The sequence below is a fragment of the Sturnus vulgaris genome, chromosome 6 (assembly GCF_052056855.1).
Source record: "Sturnus vulgaris isolate bStuVul1 chromosome 6, bStuVul1.hap1, whole genome shotgun sequence".
NCBI lineage: Eukaryota > Metazoa > Chordata > Aves > Passeriformes > Sturnidae > Sturnus > Sturnus vulgaris.
In genome coordinates this window covers 9,892,714-9,911,410 of record NC_142248.1, presented here as the reverse complement: position 1 = coordinate 9,911,410, position 18,697 = coordinate 9,892,714, and the positions used below count along the sequence as shown (strand labels likewise).

Below are 18,697 nucleotides of genomic sequence, written 5' to 3'. Positions count from 1 at the left end.
CCCGCCTGCCCCGGGTGTCCCGGGGCGCCCCGGGGTGCCCCGGAGATGCAGGTAGCCGGGTGCCCGCCGTCGCGCACGGCCAGCTCCCCTCTGGACTGGCCCGGCCGCTGTTCCCCGAGGAGACCCCGCCGAGGAATCTCAGGGCTGTTCTACACTATGGTTTTATGAGCCTGATGGCCGGGGAGAGGTGTGCGGTGCCAAACGGGGACTGTACGACCTGCCATGTGTGAGCTCGGGCAGCACCGGAGGCACGGCCGGTTGCCGTCGGGAGAGCTTAGGGCTCAGCGCCTCCTCTCTTCTTTGCCTGTAACTTTTCCTCTGAGTGGCATTTGGGAGATGAAGCATCTACCGCTTGGCGCTGTGGCTGGGCTGATTTACTTTGGAGAGAAGGGTGAGGGGGAAGAGTGACTTGGGAGGAAAATGTGTTGCCAGTCTCAGGGAACCAAAGGGGCATTGTTCACCTCTAGGGAAACTGCCCAGCCTCTCCCAGGAGTCAGGCGAGTTCTCAGTCCAGCAGCTCTCCCTGAGAACATGCACAGACTCTTTGCTGTAGAGCTCGAGCTTTCCATGGGAGTTTCCATGGGATCCTGCAGCCCCTCCGCCAGGCAGGACTCAACCCTGAGGCAGAATTGGGAAGGGCCCCACCCCAGAGGTGGTTTGGAGCGAGGGTATCCGGCGCTGGGCAGCAGGGCACCGCTTGAACGCGAGGCTCTGCCAGCCTCTGAGCGGCTGCAGCCGTGGGACAGTGTGCCTGCTCCGGACAGAGATCTGAGCAATGGCTTGTCACTCACCTTTCACAGTACTGGCACCTCCCGTATTCCCGGTGTAGCACTGTGAGCGTCCCTGAGGACTACCCTTGCAGTGGGAGCAGGGAACAGGGAGAGGGTGAATCCACTGATGAATCCACTTCTGCATTGCTACACAAAAGATATCTAAAGCCTTTTATGTTGCTTCCTTTGTGAGGGAGACGGTAGAGATGCAGAATTTGCATAAATATTAAATGCACCAAGCAGAGCCACACAGGGTCTGGGAAAGAGATTATGGAGGCAGCCCTATCCCTCAGAGATCTTGCCAGCTCCTAATTTCCGAGATAGCACTGTGCCTCAAGGACTGATTCCACCGGGCTCTACCAGAGGCAACAGAGTCCGCAGTGTTCAGGCAAACCTTCCAATGGCACATCACCCCAAGCACTTGCCTTGCCTGCTCATATGTGAGAGACCTGTTGCTAGGAGTTTTGTGCTTTCCCTAATACTGTACACATCCAGTGTGGATGAAGCTATGCTGATAGGAAGTGTTTTATGCCAAGACCATTTATTCCTTTACCAAAATGAAAATAGTATGTATTGGCACCAGCCCTTTTACCGGGTGCAACATGGGCTGTGATCAGAAGTCAGGGAACCCCTAATCAATATAGGTGGTACCTTTTCATAGTTAAACACAACTTCTGCCTGCAAGCAGACCCTGTAAAAAAGAAGCTTTTGTGTAAGAGTGCCATCTGGTGCCACCTGCCAGGACAGTGTGTTTAAAGTGTGTGGTGGCCGTGAGCAGGCTGACTCTGTCCTGCCTCATTTAAATGGCTTTTCTGCTTGGAGAGCTGCTTCTGGAAGCAGCTTGCCCTTGTCTTCTCATTTAACTGTGTTGCAGTGACTCAGGCATCGTTGTGCTCATCTGACAGCAGAAAAGTGCTTTTTAAAAGGCTTTCTTTTTCCCTGTGGATTTTTTTCCCAACTGCCAGCACCACAAACTTCTGCTGGAGTGAGAGAGTCAAGCTGAAACCTTCTCTTCCTACAGATGATACATATATTCTGTAGCCACTTCTCGCCTACCAAATCTGTTGGTGATACAAGAGCCAGAACGTAATACATCACCCTCTTTGTTCTCACTCTGCATGACAATGGGGAGGATGGAAGAAATACACTTGGATTTTCTTACTAAATTCAGCAAATCTCCTGGGATCTTGCAATGTGTGGAGAAGTTCTTTTGACATAGAACTGTGCAAAGCAAAGCATCACCGTGCACAATAGCTCACAAAGTTGCCAGTGCCTTTGTTTCAAAGATGGGCAAACTTTTCCAGATATTGTTCAGCAGGCATTTTTCTTAAAACAGGCCAGGCATTTCAGCCATAAAATGTCAGTATGAAATTTTAGTGAGTATGATTTCCTTTTTACAGAAAGGAAGGAGAAAGGAAATATGGATGAACCTTACTGCGGAGTCTGTGCCCCTTTGGGGCAAGAATTGTGTGTCTCTAAACTGCTCTCTTTTCCACAACCTTGGCAGTCCTAATGAGTCATCTTGGTCTTTAAAAAATGGTTCTCTGTATTGTTCATCTGAAGCTGTGACAAAGAATTAATTAAGGCACGTCTGTAGATGTGTCTTCAGAAAGGACTGTGTGCTTGCAACAGAAAAAAAAATTGAATGTGTGGGGGCTGCCTTTCAGAGACATCTGCCCTGGTTGTAGGAATAGGTTGACAGAAACCTCATGAAATTCAGCAAAAACATACCCTGACTCCTGCCCCTGGGATGGATGGACGGATGGATGGATGGACTGATCCACCAAGGGTCATGGAGCACTGGTGTGCCCCAGTAGCAAAGGCAGCTAGGAGCAGGAGTGACGTGGTAGATAGACACAGGGAAGTGATTATCCCCTTTTTCTTGACAATTGTAAAACTGTGTCTCAAATACAGTGTCCAGTTTTGGGCTGCCTGATAGCAGAAAGACATGGACAAACCTGAGTGCACCAAGGGGGTTGTCACAAGGTAACTGGGAGATGGAGAATTTCTCCTGTGAGGAGTAGCTGAGGGAGTTGGACTTCCTCAGCTGGAGAAGAAGCAGCTCCAGGACCTAGTAGAAGCCTGCCTGCACAGCTGAGGAAGTTACTGAGAAGATGGAGCCAGGATCTTTCATAAGTGCACGGAAGGAGGATGGGTGGTCAAAAATTGGAACGGGGAAGGTTTGGACTGGGTATAAGGAACCAATTTATCACTATGAGGATTCTGAGTTTTTTTGTTTGTTTTTTGTTTGTTTGTTTGTTTGTTTTTTTAATCTTATAGAGAGTGGTATCTGCTTGTTAATTGGAGGTGAAATCTCCAAAGGACACAAAATGCCTGTCTTCATTTAGCTTCTGCTAACTGGACTTATATAGGATGGCTGCTAACAGCACTTTCAGTCTCCTTTTGCTGAAGAGGCCACATACTGCTCTTGAACTTAGGTAACTTTGTTCATCCTTTTCTCCCAGAAGGACCTACCATATATGAAGCTAATCCTTCATGCAGTGCCTGGTTATCAATTTCACCCATTTGTGTTCTGCCCAGTCCAGCATTTCTGATCATTTCTGCAAGTAACCATCTATTTGCTTATGGTCTATTACAACTGCACTCAGAAAGCTCTTACTTTCTCATTCAGCTATTATCAGTGCTGTGAAACTCTTCAAAAGATTTATCTCTCGAGTCAAGTTCACCACTGTGCTTCACTGGGTTTGTGACACTGCTGTCAGAAGGAAGCCAGAATAAACCAACCAAACAGGAGTCATGTGTTTCTTTTTAACCCAGTACCCCAGTGGGCTTGTTTATTCCCTCTGCCTCTGTGTTTTATAGTGCAAAAAACACCTTCAAAGATGACTTTGGATATTTATGTAAACACAGCTTTATTTTGACTATGCTTTTCAAAGCATATACTTTACCTCCTTCAAGAGACATCCAAGGCAAGAAAATAGCCTGCATGCTCACTCAGGTCTCCACTGTTAGATGCTGCAGAATGGCTCTTTAGGCTGTCTCAGGAGTGCTAACCCAGCTCCTCTGGTGAATGTACACTAAGGCACTCTTTCACTGTGTGATTCTATATGCCCAGTGACAATTGGTGTTTTCTGGAGCCTACAAAGGGACAGCAGAATGGGAGAACTGCCTGTCTCAGTGGGTTTGCTCCTTGAGTGCAAACTGGGTATTGGGCTTACTGTGTGCTCTTTCCTTTAATATTGTCCTGGCCTCCAGGAGGAGAGTGGCAGGACTGTACATAGTGAGCAGGCTGAGAGCAATGCTGGTGCAACTCAGGGGAAGCTTCCCCTGAAGATGAAGAGAGGCTATTCACCGTGGATGACTGTCACTCTCACAGAAAGCCTGTACACACTTTTATTCCTCTTATGCCTACTACAGGGACATAAATAGCACTTAAGTGGTGCTTAGGCGTTGGACTGACCTTTGGTCTGAGCGAGTTTCATGCTCTGTAAACTCCCTTTCACCATCTCAGTGCACAGTAAGGATGGAGAGCTCAGGCAGATTTGGTCACCCAAATTGTATCCCTTGCAGTTGCTAGACAGAGGAGCTCTGCTGTAGTGGGAGCTGGGTCTCCAGGACTGATGATATTCTCTTGTGGGGACACATGCAACAAGCATTTTGGCCCTCTGTTCCTGTGCCTGATAAAATTTTGTCAGTAACACATTTATGGTTAGTCTGCCAAGTACTGGATATGGAAAGGCTATTTTCTTTAAATTTTTCTTGGAACTTGCCGGCCAGATTCCTGTAGGATCTGGAGCACAGATACAGAGACCTGATGGGGCCATCAGACCTGGCCTAATGGAAATGAATCCAAAAATAATAGTTCCCATATCTTTCTATTTCATCAGTCTCTTTGGATCCATCTCATTTGGATCTAAATTGGATCCAAATTTGGATCCACTTTGTGGCTCTGCTGCTCCTTACTATGTCATGGTGGGACTTACACTTGCAGAAGTGCTAGCAGCAGGATGAAACCAGAGCTGAACATGGGTCTATGGATCTCTGAGTCTGCGTCTGTGAGCATCATGGCTGTAGAGTCACCACCAGGAAAAATGTTTTCCTTTTGGTAAAGAAGAGGGGAACAGACTTGAACTTCATTTCAAGAAGACTAGAGTCTTGTTGACTTAGGTCAATACTTATTCCAGAGACTGTGGATCATTTGTGTGTCCTATCTGCCAGGAAACTGATAAACATTTGGGATACTCTTCCTAAATAAACACATTCATCTGTTGGACAACTGCCTGCATGTGCTGAAAACCCGTTGTCCTAAATAATCATCTCAGCCAAAGTGGGAGAACCCATTAACTGTGATCTCAGAACTAGGAGAGGTTACAGCTTAGAGCAGGAGTGCAGGAAGGTCTATGTCCAAAACAGGGTTAAGCAGTGGAGACAGAGCCGTCATCTTGGTGGGGAGAAGCAGGAAAGTCTTTGGTGAAGTGCTTGCAGAGTAAACAAAGGGAGGGTTTGGCAGGAGGTGGAAGTACATCTGCGCACACAGTCCACTCCCACCGAGGGAGGGTGTCATCAGCACCAGCTGGGAGATGCTGGAGTTGTGTACTGCTCAGTCCATGTCTGCCAGGTGATCCTCATCCCCTATGACATAAGGCAACCGTTCAGAGCCACCATTACCCCTTTCAGAAAGGGACAAACCTGAGGTCTCATTTGTACAGATCAGGCTGTAGAAAACCTCTCAGACTGGCCCACTGTACCTCCTCTTGGTACCAGTACAAGTGGACAAGCTTGTACTGTATGGTGGCTTCAGAAGACACCATAGTGTGTGGTGCCTTCTGAATTTAATGAAATATGTTGTGTTCATTGATGCAAAATGCCTTCAGGAGCTCATCTGGTACTGCACTGGTCCTATCCTGTGCTGCTCTGGTCTCATCCATGACTGGTGCTGTGCTGGTCCCATTGGTGCTGTACTGTTCTTGCTGATGCCTGGAATGGAGCTGTCTCTGGTAAAGCAGAGATTAGGAAAAAAGAGCATGTTCTGAAGCAACCCCTTAAAGGGGAATTTAGAACTAGAGCTTTCATAGCCATAGTTATAGCTGCACTATTTAAAATATGGCCAGGCTGACACCTCTGTGACTTACTGCTGTGTTTCCTCTGAGAAAAGTTATTCCTCTGCTTGCTCCCTTTTTGTCTCAGCATTTCTCCATAGGTTTTAAAGTAGTATTTAATTAGGATTTAGTAATTACTTATTTACTATTTAAAGAATTCTCAGTGTTAAAGGAAGTAAATGAAAATGCTTAACTCTCTGGAATTGTCTTTGGGACGGACACATGGCAGATCCTCTGCACATAACCATAGGCAGAATTGTTCTTGATACAGCAATTTGATTCTCAAGACTCATTTGTTCCAGTGCATTTCAAGGAGGGGGTGAGTCAACCCACGAAAGCTTAAGCATCCTTGTCCTGTTGTGGACAGTCCACTGTAAGAAACCAGATGTTTTACAAAAGCCAATTGGTGACTCTCCTTGCTGCAGAGTGACAGGAAAACAGGTAGAGCACCAGCAATGGAGCAAACCATTATAGCTCTCCTAAGAAATGCCCAAAACCTGTCTCTTGACCTAATTTGGCTCAGAGATTTCCCAGGGGAATTCCAGGTCTGTGCAGCAAGGTACAATGCAGTCACCTATGCCTCACAGGCAACCTTGTGACAGCATTGTTCCCCTTCAGGAGACATGTCTGCTGGAGGAGCCAAGTGTGTTAGGTCCTCAATTCCAAGCCAGTCTTAGTCCTGGGATTACTACATCCTACCAATCCCAGCTTTCTGCCAGGGACTGTATTTACACAACTGAACTGCTAGGACTTGTCTCCATATGGGAGATGAGAAGTGAGAACAAAGTGGAACCAAAGCCATCTTTCTCAGCTGATGCTCATGCTGGCACCATCTTTTTCCTGCTGCAGCGAGCAACCTCAGTGTAGTTTGGTATCCTCTGACTGAAATCACTGATCCAGTTTTCAGCCTGGCACTAGCACAGAGTGGGTGCTTGCATGGAGCTGTTCTCTTACTTTCTCCTGTATGTGGAGCTCCACTTGTATTGTAAATTGTTAGGTGTTTCTTTGGGTTGGTGTCTGCATGTTTTGTAATGTTCCTCAGAGCAGAAATATCTGAAAGGTTGTGAAGAGCCAAGGGTATGGCCAGAGTGGCAAGGGACTGCAAGTAACATGCTGAAAGGCAGACTGTGTCTGTCAACCCAGTTATTCCCCATGTCTGCCATGCAGTGTTTACATCTAGCTTATTTCCAGCTGCTCAAGAAAACAAATTTTACTTCTGCTTTCCTGTACGGTTACATCATTCGAAGTTTTCCTTTCCTGTAGTTTTCTGAACTGACCCAAACACTCCAGCCTTATCCTCTTACCCAAGCCTTTCTGACTTCTTTATTCACCTTCTTTTCTCTTTCTTTGTATCTCTCCTTTCTTAAACCTGTCCAGGGCTATCTGCCTTTGAAATCATATGGCCTTGCTCTGGTCTGATCTGTGTCCAAGTGATAGACGCTTGACACTTACTTTGACATATTGATTAGCCAGAACAAGGTCTCATGAAGTTAGAAGTGCACATACCCACATAGTCTTTCACTCCTTTCTCTCTTGTCCTATTTTATCTTCTCATTTTCTACGACTGCAAAAATTCCCCATACAGCACTGTGCAAGGCTATTTTCCCTGAAACTGCTACGTAATCTAAACCACTACTGGAGTAATTAGTACCATCTTTAGAGCTCAAAGGTGATGCCTTGTGTGAGGTCATTTATTACGATCCCTGTCCAGGCTGTTCCAGAGGAAACTCACCCCTGACTACCTCAGAGAAGTTGCTTTTGGCTTCTTTACACTGTGACTTTGTCTTGATTAGGAAAAATGTTCATTTAGGTCAGTCTGGCTGACCCGACTAGCAAAGCCTGCTCAAAATGCAGTTAGCATTTTTCCTAGAATAGATGCAAAACATAATGCTTTCAGCTGAGCAATTTGTGCCAGGAGTTCCCCTGCAGCAGGGATGTCAGGGCTCCCTTGGGAGGAACCTGGCAGCTAAGGCTGGAGGAGTACTACAACTTGGGCCTGCCACCAACTGTGTTACACAGGAGAGAACTGGATGCTACATTGGTTGTGGACATTTCTATTAGATTGTCAGCATTCCTCCTGCAGGTGAACTTCCTTAGATCAATGCCCAAACAACATCCTCCATGCTGGCTCCTCACCACAGTGTCATGAGATCACTGGCTCCTTTTCTCGATGGCATGGCACATCCAGGGGGAGCATTGTGACTCAAGAATAACCCATCTCTGCTGTTCGAGTTGCAGGGGGTCTACCATGGGAACCTGCTCTGGCTCTGCAATATTTGCAGCCCTCTCACTACTTGGAGGAGAGCTTTCCCCTCCAGAAGGGGAAAGAGGTAAAGGGAGACCAGGATGAAAAATAGGACCCAGTTCCAGAGCCTCAAGAGTTAATTGTTGCATGTCAGAGCAGTTTGATATTAAATGAATCTGCTAAATTCATGACAGTTGAAGGAAGGAGCTGGGCAGGTGCTTTTGGCTAAGCTCACTGTTGTCCCAGGAGGAGGGACTGCAAGCCAGGCAGCTCAGGGAGGAGGAAACCAACTCTGACATTTGTAAAGACTGTTGATGGAAGGTTTCTTTCAAAGACTTTTCAGTCTCTCAATCTGAGAGCTCTTTGCCCAGGGAGTGCTGGAAATGTGGCTCTTCTTTCCAAGCAAATGTGGCAGGCTCTCAGAGTTGATGAGGTGCTGTTGAGCCACAAATACTGAGTTGCCAATTGAATGATATTGGGTTTGTTTTTGTTGTGTTTCTCCTGTCTTTATGGACAGTGCTGCAGTGAGGTTGTTGGGAATGGGAGAACTGTATTTTAGTCCTGGATCTGCCAATTTCTTAGTGTGTGATCCTCAGGGTGTCACTTGCAGTGATGCAGGTTTTGCTTACTATAAAAAAGTGAACATCCTTATTCTTACTGAAAAGGAGCAGTGTCATCAATGGGTGAAGCAGATTAACAAAAACTAAGACTGGAGTGGGGTTTTGCTAATAAGTATCTGCTGGAAAAGGTCCATAGGAGCTACTACTTTGCTTCCCTGGTTGGACTCTTTTTCAATGACTTTGCATCTACACATGGTATTTGCCATATTTTCAGTTTGGCTGATCTATTCTCCACTGATATCCAAGCTATCCTTTACCCCTCTCCTGTTCCTTATCCCTGCAGACTGCATATATCTCTATCTCACCTCAGATACCTCAAGCTAATCCAGAATAATCTTTCTGTGTCAGTATGAATGACTGCGTTGGTCAGCATCAGGATTTAAACTAAAGTACTTTTGGCCCGTGCTGTTACTGACTTGACCACTCTGGGCCTTACTGAAAACTAAACAATTTGTGCTTTATAGATCCAGTGAATGGGCTGTACTCATACCTCATCCTCCACTGTACAACCAGATCCTGGCTCAGGCACAAAAACCTAACTTCTTCATCAGTTCGGTGCAACTCTCTGAGAGCACCCTGTTACATTTTTGCCCCAAACTGCTGCATGGTCAGTGCTGGGCTGAGTTCTCAGGCTCCCAAACTATTTCTCCACTGGTTTGTAAATGAGAAGGAGGTAACAAGCTGAAAATACCAGAATGTCATCGCTTTATCAGTCCCTAGCAGGACATTCAAGACCCATGTCAGTCTCTCCTGCTGCTCAGTGCATGGTTTTGCACTTTTCCTTTCTTTGGAGGTGCCTTTTCTTCACAATAACTCTGTCTGGCCTGCTGTAAAGTTAAGATCACCATCATCCATCGGGAGGAGTGATGCAGAGGTTGCTTTTCCATTCCTTCTCCTGCTCTTCAGGTTTGTCAAATATAGTTGGCAGTAGTCCAGCAGCTGGATTAACAGTAATTAATGAGCAAATGGCCTGCAGCCCTTTTTCAGACTGGGCAAAGCACATACCTTTCACTTTTTTCTTACATGGTTTTGAGCTCTTTTTTATCATGCTGGGAGAGAGTGGAGTAGCAGCAGATGCTGCTCTGGTCAATACTGGGGAGTGAACAGAAACTGCTGTGCTCCTTTATTTGCTGCTAATTAGTACCAGCGTGGTAGGTAGAGGCTGCTAGCTAGGACAGAAAAACTGTTTTCTCCCTCCCTTGTAGCTGCAGCCACAGCGAGCTGTCAGTGGCAGCTGTAAGCAGCTGGGGTGACCTGGAGCAGAGCAGGAGCAATGCTGATTTCTTAATTTTCCTGCATGCTTCAGGCTCCAGGCAAACAGCCCTTTCAACCTCCTCCTTTGTGACCTGGAGCTGAAGTCCCAGGTGAGGTGAAGGCACTCATTACTTTGTCAAGCCCAGCAGCCACAGTGTGGTGAGGTCACCCAGCAGCTTTGATACCTACAAGTTAGTGCCACAGACCCATGTCCAGACCAGTTGCCCATCCACTGGTCTCAGATGCCTTTCTGATATTTGATGAAATTGAATTACACAGAGTTGTCAGAGGATTTATTTACTTATTCTGAGGAAGAGTGAAACATGCCAGAAGGAATGGAGAATAGGGAAAGAAAGAGGGAAGAAAACCAAAGATGAGAGAGGTAGCTATGCAGTTAGCATTCCTGAGCCATCTGGACCTGTTGGCACAGCCCCATCTGGATGGGCTCACGTGTTCATCCACAGCATGATGTAATCTTCATTGTCCAGCATTTGATTTTTCTCCTTGTGCTGGATGGCCTCATATCTAGTGCATGTCTGGAGCGGGCATTTTGATTTCCTGTTGCTATTTGTGGACTTTTCCTGGCCGACCCTCAAGAGCAGCTCAGGCGGTTTGCATTCCTCAAGCAGAAGCAGCAATGCCACCCTGCCAGCAGGAGCAGAGGCCAGCTGCAGCCAGCCTGCCAGCCTGGGAGAGGCAGCCCTGCATGGGGAACCGCTGTGGTTTGCACCGTGCTGCAGCTGGAGAGAGAGTGACACCTCTGCCTGGTGCTTGGACCATAGCAGCTGAGATCCAGAGTTGGCTCAGTCTTCAACACCAGCACACAGCGGGCTGGCAGGACCAGTGTTCCCAGATGCTCATGGGCTTTCCTGCCCTGCTGGATCTTGCAGCAGAACAGGAGGAAGGAGAGTTTTACTTGACCCACGACCTAGTCTTCCCTTTGGTAGATGTGAGTAAAAAGCAGTTGATCATCGCAGTCCCTCTTCTTTACAAATACCAGCACCAGAGAACACCAGGGCTCTTGAGTGCCCTGTGAAGCAGGTGGGCTTCCCAGCACATAGGAAGGGAGGCTGGGAAGGATCTGGTCTGACATTGCCAAGTACCTAGTCTTGATAGTGGAAGGCCTGTCATCCCCTTCCCTCCATCACTCAGTGTCATTTGCAGGAGGCAGTGCAGTCTAGTCAGAAGGGTTCACTCAGGTTCCCACCATGTTCTGTGGGAGACTGCCATGCCTCACCAAGACCAGCCATCTCTTTTTTCCTTGTGTCCTTCCTAGCATATGAAATGAAGATTTGTATATCTGCCTCTGTAAGAGCACACTGTTTGAAGGTTTTTAAGTCACAGGATCAACACAGGAACAAAACAGCCTTCTTCACTACATAAACTAAGTGTGTAGAAGGGCAAACAGTCGAGCCATAGGTCCCCTCCCTCTTTTAGAATCAGAGCAATTCCCGCCCTCCTGCATGGTTGGGAAAGTCTGAGATGCTCCGAGGATGAAGATGGGATTTCTCTACCATGTACCACTGCTGCAAGCAAACCTCAAACCCAGCAATATGAAGGCCTGCTTCAGATTATGCCATTCTCCACTCTGACTCAAGATGTGGGTAGCTGTGTGATGATACATTAGGCAACAGTTTGACCTGAGCATCCAGTACTCCCTCCCTAACAATGCCTCATCCTGCCCACATGCCTCCCTTAGCTTTGTTTCCTCCAGGGGCTTGGGAATGGGGAAATTGAGTGCAGTGACCCCCAGGGAGCAAAATTATTTTCAGTGGAGAATCCTGCTGCCTGGTTCAGAAGTCATCCTGTTTGCATGCAAAGGGAGCAGGGCTTTGCTTTCATAATAACCCAGGGACAGCCTACCAGGGATGGACTCCCTGGAACCACAGAGCTGAGCTTTTCCACCCAGCTCAGCTCTGTTGAGTGAGAGAGTAGCTCTGGAAAATGATTGCCTCTTTTTAAACCAATTGGCAAAACTCTTGCATCTCTCCTGGGAACAGGCCAGGGATTCTGAGTCACTGCTTGAGTGGGTTGTGGCCAAGGTAGTCGTACCCAAGATATTAAGTGAGAGAGATCCACCCAAGAGTGCCAGCAGAAAGAGAAATAGTCATGACCATAATTAATACTAATATAATGATGAAAAGATTCAGAAATGCACTCCCCATTCCAAAAATAAAGTTTGAGGACAACTCAAATGTTGTAAAGAAAAGAGAGGAAAGAGTCAAGAAAGACCGCCAAAGCCTGCATGTCAGCTGCAATGCAAGGAGTCCCGTCCAGCTGGCCTGGGTTCAAAGAGCTCCTATTGTCCAACAGCATTTCCAAGACACCATTCAAAACGTTCAGAAAATAAACCCAAGATGCAGGGTGAGATTTATCACACAATAAAGGCAAGCCAGATGTGTGCACCCTTTCAGAGAGAGACAGGAGGAAGGCGAAGAAGGAGTGAAGTGAAGGGGTATCAAGCAGCAGAGGCGTGAGGGAAGAGGTTGGCATGAGAAGGCCTGATGCTGTGAGGAGCCAGGCAGGAGCAGGGGACTGGATCTGTGCTGGGACACATATTGGGCACTTGTGAAAGGTTCCCTGTATGTCGAGAACACCATACTTGGGAAAATTCACTTAGTATCAAGGTTAAGGGACAAAAAGGGAAGATCTCACTGATGCTTTTTCTCTTTTGTTGCACATAAAACCATGACGAATACTGAAAGGTTGCTTCTTGTCCTGAATTATATATCTGCAAATAAGGCCCTGTCTGAAAGAATGTCCAAACCACTGTAGATTTTATCTTGATTTTCTAAGGCTGACACAGTCTTCATTATTGCTTTACAGCACTGGCTACCATGGCAGGGCTGTAACTTCTTTTGCCAGAGGAATCATTCACTTCCACTTATAATTTGATTATGTTAAAATCTATTTAACATAATCAAATAATAATAAAAGCAATTAATTACACAGAAAGATAATTTAATATTTGTATATGCTGCTAACATGGAATTACATGACTACAACCTGCCATCACTAGATAACTCCTCAAGTTCTCCCTGCCTGCAAAACAACCTGGCAAGGTGGCCATGCCACCACACTCCACAGGTTCACATGTGGCTTGGATTTATTTGTTATCAGAAAAATCTATGGCAGCAAGGACTTGTTAATCTAAGAGCAAAAAGCCTGAGAAAACATTTTGGAAGCTTAAGCTAGAGAGTCCCTCTTTGCAGTGACTCATTTGTTTGGTAACTGTATTTCTCTTCTACAACAGTTGGTTGTTTTTTGTATTTGGGTTTTTGGGGGTTGGGTTTTTTGGTTTTTTTTTTAAAGGTCTGGATATATCTGGAGCCTTTAAACTGAGCTCAGTTGCAGATGACAAATTTGAAGCATGAAGTACTCAGCTCTGTAAGGAACCAGAGTGGTTCCTCTTAGCCCTAAAACCCTGAGGCTATCCATCATCTCCCTTGTCCAGAGATGTCCAGAGAATGGATTCCCAAATCCACCAGAGACCGCTCCAATGCTGGGGTGCAGATGTCTGCTTGATCTCTGATGCAGGAGCTTTCACAGCAGGAGTTCAGGGTGTCCAGGCTTCCTGGCTTCAAAGGAACATGGGATCTTTTCTTCTGAGAAGCTTCTTACTTTACTTGAGTACATGATACCATGCATCTCCACATTTCAACTTCTTTTCACCAGCTACAGGGTCCTGGGCCTTGTTGTGGAGAGGTCTGGCTTGAAGAAGGGATAGCTGGAGAGCCAGGTGTTGGGAAAAGGTTTTCATAGGCTTCCTTTTCTCCTTCAGCTCTGATTTTCATCCCATGGTTGAAGTGACTGCCTGATCTGTGATCAGTTGGACATCTATCCTTTTCTTTGAAAATGCAGGGCTTTTACTCCTGGTTCACCAACATTGTATCTTCATTCTACCCCAGGATGGTGTTAATCCAGGCTACCCTAGTAGTGACAAATGGTCTGAGAGGTGTTACTGCTCTTTGCAGCTTAGGAAGGATTCCCCATTCTCCAGAGACTCTGGTTTTTGCAACTCCACTGCTGAGGTGAAAATGGTACCCTCAGCATTGGAGCTGAAGTTTAATTTCCTATCTGCTGCTTAGGGCACAGATTTTCCACTGAGATATTGGCAGAAGGTCAGAAATCTGCATTCCAAGTTGAATTGCTTTGAAAACTGTCCTGGTGCAGGACCCTGTTCAGTCTGCTGCTTGCAAAACCCAACTGTTGCCCAGCCTGGCCACTGAAGAGAGTCCCAGCTCTTGCTCTCTCAAGATCTTACATGAAAATCCCTCACATCCTGGAGTCACAAACTAGCTGGCCCAGACTTAGTTGCTCTGTTAAGTGCCCTTTATAAACGCCCAAGGAATGAAAGCCACCAGTAATGTTTGGTATTAGCTGCATGCCTCAGCTTTTGGACTTGAACAGAGTACAGCTCTTCCTCTTTCAAGGCCTGCTTTTCTTTATGGGTCTTCAGGGACCTGCCAGGGGACAAAATGTGAATTATCTCTGATTTTGCTCTCTGAACACTAAAGAGAAACTTTAAGTTTCAATGAGACAAATGAAGATGACTGTAAAGATAATTCAGACCTTTCCTCCTTCTCTGGTTATCTCCCAGAGCAGATTTCCTCTATCTCCCAGCGTCTCTTTGTTGTTGCTTTCTTGCAAGATGCAGGAAAAAAGGCCCATAATTGCATAGGGCTAACAGGCTGTGTAAGAGCAGAGATCTGCCAACTCTGGCAGCTTCAACTCCTTACTGGCCAGGGCCAGAGGCTTCCAAAAAAGATAGAAGAAATGGTGGAGTGGCATTTATTCCAATTTATTTTGGTTATTGAATAAACATTCCCATCCCATTGACTAGTGAATGGCTTAAGCAGTTGCACGTCATTAATTTATTTTTAATTGTATTGGATGTTCATGCTTCATTTAATGTCTTTTGGTGATGGTGTGACATGGTTTCACATCAGCATGGCAGTATAGCTCACAGAGAGTCACACACAATAAACCAGTATTTTCTTTCATTTGCCCTGCCTGCTGTCACATCGTGCATCCCTCACCATTAAGCAGAATTTTTCTCTAAACTGCCCAGGCAGACATGCCAGACACAATTAAATCCATGTAGGCTTTTCCAGGGTAGGTTCACCTCTAGATTTGGAGGGCTGGGCTAGGGATGCATCCCTCGGGTGTGCAGACATAGTTATGGACACCCAGTTGTGTTCTGGCTGCTGTGCCTCTGTGAGGATTGAGGAAGGGTGGATGGGCTCTGCAAGGGCACACCTAGGTAGAGGTCGATCAGGCTAACATAGCAGATAGGGCCTTCCAAAAAATGATGGATTATATTTTTACACATAAAGACACAAAGTTCACATGAGCTCCCACCCCTAGATGCTACAGCAGCTGAAAGCCCCATCATGGTGTGGAGTTAGGGTGTCACTGGGAGCCTGCTGCAAATGCAGCTGGGGCTGCCATGCTCACACAAACAGGCAAAGCACCAATTCAGCCAAGACAGCAGAGATCGGGGGACAGAGATGACAATACAGCTTCTCTCTCTATGGGCTACTGCTCGTGTGAAGTCTCTGCCTGAAGACTGACCTTGGCTTGGGAAGGAGTGAAGAGGAAGGGACCCCTGCCAGCTTGCCCAGGGATACCTGCATTCCCATGGAGAACAGCTCCTACGCATCTCTGTTTGAACACAGCCCAGCTGCCACCACAATGGCTTAGAAATAAGGACGGCTTTGTTTTGTAGCAAGCAGGTGTCTTCAGTTCTCAAAGCTCAAAAAAAAACCTAGTAGCACAAGCTTTTTATTTACCTTTCACAAACTCCTAGAAATTTGCCCCAAATCTTCTGCCAAATGAGGGTTAAGAGCAGCTGATCCAAATGTTTCATCCTGAGAGAGCTGTGTCCAGTTCTGCGTATGGTTTAAGTCCCGCTCTAATTTTTTTTATCAGAGTCAGCTGCAAGGCAGTTGTAAGCCAAAGGAAATTTGGGACATTCATTGCATATGTAGCATACACATAGCAAAAGCATGCTGAAAAGCAGAGGCATTCCTTTTTATCCTCCAGAGTGCCACTGCTGGGAGGAGAGGTGCTCCTATCTCTGCAGATTCAGCTAGTCTCATGCCATAGGCAAACCATGTACTGTAGCTGCTTTCCACCCCAGGCCAGTGGAGCCTGTTTTGCTCAAGGAGAGGCTGCTATTTCCCCCCTCCTCCCTAGCAGATGCATATCTGCTCTGAACCTGGCACCCACAGGTGGTGGGACAGCACACCGATGGCCACACCACTGTGGCCATGCTGCAATGCCTCTTGTCTTGTGAATCACCTCAGCCTGGGTTCTGTGCTGTTCCACAGTCGTTCTCCTTGCAGGGCACTCCCAGTCTCTCCCACATCACCACTGCCCGTGATGCTGTGTGCCGGCTGCTAATCCCATTTATGCTGAACACGCTAGTGCCAGGTGTGGAGACACCAGTGTCCATGACTTTAGCAGCACTCAAAGTCCTCCGTTGGGACCGCTGGGAAACCCAGTCACAGGCGAGCAGATTTCAACTTTCCACATACCTTTTACTCGCTTCTTTTTATTCTTTCAGGGGCAGAATTATTTAAATTAAAGACTTAACTCGCCCTCTCCCCCTGCGCCTGGTGCCTCCCGAGATTCTCCCCAGTGAACTGCACGATTGTGAACTCTGAGCTGGCTATTACACGGCTGCAATCTCGACCACGGAATTTCCATGCGGTCTGTGTTGTGCACATGCTTTTTAACAACATCACCCACTCCGTCAGCTGACGGCTTTGTCCCCCCTGCCGGGGGGTTGTAAGGCAGGAGGGGGCGAAACCACGAAGCCCTCCCGCCCGCCGGGGAGGTTTCGGCACGCGGCGGGAGCCGTGCGTGCCGGAGGGGCTGCAGCGATGTCCCCGGGGCGCTCCCCATCCCGGCATCCCGGGAGGAGCGGGACCGGCCCGCGCCGCTCCGTCCTAACCCTGCACTCCTCCCGCGCGCCGCGCCGCTGGCAGCCGCCTCCCATTGGCCGCGTCCCGGCGGCGCCGGCCAATGGGCGGCCGCGGCTGCGGGCCGCTGGAAGCGCGCCGCGGCGACCGTTAAACCGCCGCCGCCGTGCGCGCGCGGCCGGGGCAGCCCGCGCGCGGCCGCCCTGAGGGGCTGCGGCTCCTGGGCCGAGGCTGCCCCAGCGCTGCTGAGCCCGGCCCGGCCCGGCCCGGGCGCCGCGCCCGCCACCGCCCTCCCCCGGCTGTGCCTTGAGCCGCCGACGGGCCCTCCTAGGTCCTGTGGCGCCTAGCGCTGGAAATTGTAAATCCAGGCCCTTGGCACGGATGCGCGGTGGAAGAAGATTTCCACAGCGGGTTGTGCCTAAGCCTTGCAGGGACAAGAGTAGGCTCAGGGGAGAGCTTATCACTCTTTACAAGTACCTGCAAGGAGGTTGTAGCCTGGTGAGGGTCGGCCTCTTCTCCCAGGCAACTAGAGACAGGATGAGAGGATGTAGTCTTAAACTGCAGGTTTAGGTTGAACATTAGGAATTTATTCAGAAAAAGGGTAATTAGACATTAGAATGGACTGCCCACAGAGGTACTGGAGTCACCATCCCTAGAGGTGTTTAAGGAAAGACTGGCTGTGTCATTTGGTGCCATGTTCCTGTTGACATGGTGTTCAGTCATAGCTTAGACTCTATCTCTCAGAGGTCTTTTCCCACCTAAGTGATTCTGTGATTCTACCATTCTACGGACAGCAGCAAATTCTGGACCTAGTTCCAGATCAGGTTCGGTCAAACCCTGCCATGCTGGGGTATCTGGAGTGTTTGGTCCACCATACATGCCAAGGTTGTGATGCTGAAAGTAGTCACAGGTGACTTGGGCACTGATGCAGTGCCTGGGTGCTGCTGCTAAGGATGCTGCCCTGCTGCTGGAGGGGAATGACAGTGGTGTTTGGCCTTTGGTGCTTTGGCCATGCCACACAGAGAAGCAGCAATGGCAAGGGGGTAGCAGGTCAGCGGCAAGCTGTTCATGCACACCAGGAGCCTGGGCAGACCAGGCATGGAGCAGCAGGGACCTGTGATACGTGAGGTACAAAAGCAGTATGGGTTCAGGATGGAGGGGTGGCAGCCAAGGGGTGGTTGGATGATCACTTGTGCCCCTTGGAGTGCCACATGCACTGACTGGCTGTGTGGAGAAGTGTACACAGCATCTGTCCATCCTGCCTGAATCTTATTAACACTGTTGAGAACTTCACTTTCATAAGATCTAAAATTCTCTGCATTTTAAAGAGAGCAGAAGGACTGTCTGGAGTGTATGGGCTCTTCTTTCCTGGAATGTAAAGAAAACCTCGGCTGTGCAGCTGGAGTGCAGGGGGCTTCATTCCTTAGTGAAAGCAGAGAAGGGAAATGCAGATGTCACAGCTGGGACAGGAGATTTATCTTGGCAAGCAAAGAGGAAAAAATTTTCAAAAAGAAAAGAGAAAACTCAGAAGAATCCCCTCCCCATCTTCACTGCTTGCCAGCACGAGCAGAACCTCCAACCTGCAAAGGCCTTTCGTCTCCTGGGCCTGGGCTGCCGCCCAGCTGGATTTAGCCCCTCGCTGCTTTCTCTTTGGAGCGAGACCGTTGTGGTGGGACGAGAGAGGCTGTGAGAACCAGGCTTATCCTGATGGAAGACTGTGTCCAAACAACTCAGCTGGAGGTGGGAAGGGAAAAGTCACAGTCAAAGAATGGAAGCATGAAAGGAAAAAGGAGGGACAGATGCAGCCAGGATGAGTACAGAG

At 47.9% G+C, this 18,697-nt stretch overlaps 1 protein-coding gene across 3 annotated transcripts in view; it reads left to right on the top strand.

The window, feature by feature from the left end:
• Positions 1-18,697, top strand: part of CREB3L1 (cAMP responsive element binding protein 3 like 1) — a 45,002-nt gene that overhangs the window by 221 nt on the left and 26,084 nt on the right. The window lies entirely within an intron of this gene.